The sequence below is a fragment of the Aptenodytes forsteri genome, unplaced genomic scaffold (assembly GCF_000699145.1).
Source record: "Aptenodytes forsteri isolate BGI_AS27 unplaced genomic scaffold, ASM69914v1 Scaffold258, whole genome shotgun sequence".
Lineage (NCBI taxonomy): Eukaryota > Metazoa > Chordata > Aves > Sphenisciformes > Spheniscidae > Aptenodytes > Aptenodytes forsteri.
In genome coordinates, this window is record NW_008795250.1 from 172,424 (window position 1) to 174,327 (window position 1,904).

The following is a 1,904-nucleotide window of genomic DNA, read 5'->3' on the forward strand; positions in this document are numbered from 1 at the left end:
GTCTACCGAGCACTGAGTGGGATAGGTGTGGAAGGGGCTGTAAGGAAAGTTTCCACTTTCGGGTGGTGGATGGAATACCCAAAGGTTGCCCTCTGCCCCCGCCTGTCTCTGTTGGTAGGGAGGAGAGCCACATCATTGCTCTTTGCCTATACTATATCCTATAGGAATGCAAGCGAGAGATAAGTGCAGAAGACTGAAATCACCCTGCTGTTCCTTGTTGCCTTTAAACACCACTCAGTTGCACAGAAACTTCCTGTGGAAGTTGGAATTGTTTTATGCTGCTATAAAAGTTTTTTTTTTTAAAGGCAGTTTTGAACGTAACAGATAGATGAGGTGGAGTGGATGGAAAGAATAAGTTTCTGCAAAATATCAGTATATGTTAAGACATTTCTGTTGCTTGCAAAAAGCCTAGAAAGAAGCATGAATCATAGTAATCCCTTTAGGATATAGATATACACAACCTATTACGTCCATTTTGAAGGTTTCAGTTGTGCTGCCCTCTTACTGCACATACTAACTACTTGTCTTTTTAATTCATTAAATCAGCTAATACGTTAGTCATCTGCACCGGAAATTACTCACTTTTTGCCACTTTTTCTCTCAGGAAGGCTCCACTGAGTCCTTTGGAGACTTGACTCCCTCTATCTCCTTTCAGGTCTCTTTCCACCGTTACTGGTCTCACCTTTGTGAGCGCCTTATGTCATGGTAACGATCCCTTCGGCTAAGGCGAGTTGGACTCTGCTCCCTGTGGAGCTATCAGAGGAGCTTGCTGCCCGGCTGCGAGTTGCTTCTTCAGGTGGTGAGCAAACTTTATCTGTAGAGCTGCCAACTCCAGTGAGAGGGAGCAGGTCTGGCTTATTGGTGTTGCCGCTGGTCAGATCTGGTTGAGTTGTTAAAACAAAATTCTGTATGCATGTGAACGTATTTCCAGCTTTAAAAAAAAAAAAAAAAAGACTGAGTGTATTCTGGAGAGGTAAATATTTCATGTTGATGTCCTATGTGTTGCTAGCCCCGCTGTTACGACTAATTTCCTTCAAAATCTTGAGATTAATCTAAAAGATAAGAATTTTTAAAAATCTAGCTGTACATTTTTTGTCATTGTTTTCTTTTCTAAACCCCCTTTGGGAGGGAGGTTCTGAGTACTAGCACTGTGCTGTCTCCCAAATAAATGGTGAGTTTTTTACTGTGTTAAGAAATTCCCATATCTACATCTGTCTGCCTGTCCTCTGAGGCCAGTTTCTATCAGTTTTGTTCCCACTTCCGAAGTCAGCTGTATCCCCGTTTACCTTTTATTTTCCAGGCCTGCAAATGCAGTTATAGCAGGATTCTCAATTTCCTCAGTCTCACAAGACAGTTGCACGGTACCTCATGCCTTTACCATTTTCTCAAGCTGAGTGCTTAGAACAATTCATTTGGCTAAAATTTTTCATTAAAAATTATTTTGTTGGAAAGTGTTGTAAAATGTCAACCCAAAATGAGATGTTAGGGAGCTAACATCGCAAAACAAGGCTGATATTTATATTTTAGTTTTGTTGTGGTGGTAGGTGTAACATTTGCTATCATAAAGCTGTCATAGGTACAGAATCACCAAATCCCATCAGTGTGTGATTTAAACATGCATAATTTTAGGCAAATGTTTTAGTATTTTGCTACCTTAGGGATATAATAAATAAAATATTTCAACGACTATGAAGGCCAGGGAAGAGACTCCCATTGATATCAAATGGATGTTGAATCAAGTCTCTGCTGTATCAGGGAAGGTTTATCTGAATAAAGTTTGCTTCTTCCTCTGACTTTAGAAGTATTACAAGGTTATAGATAAATGGAGTGTGTGTGTTTTTTTCTAAAATAAATGTATTTTTCTTTTTTAAAGTCGGTCACGTTTTTTTTTTTTTTTTTTATAA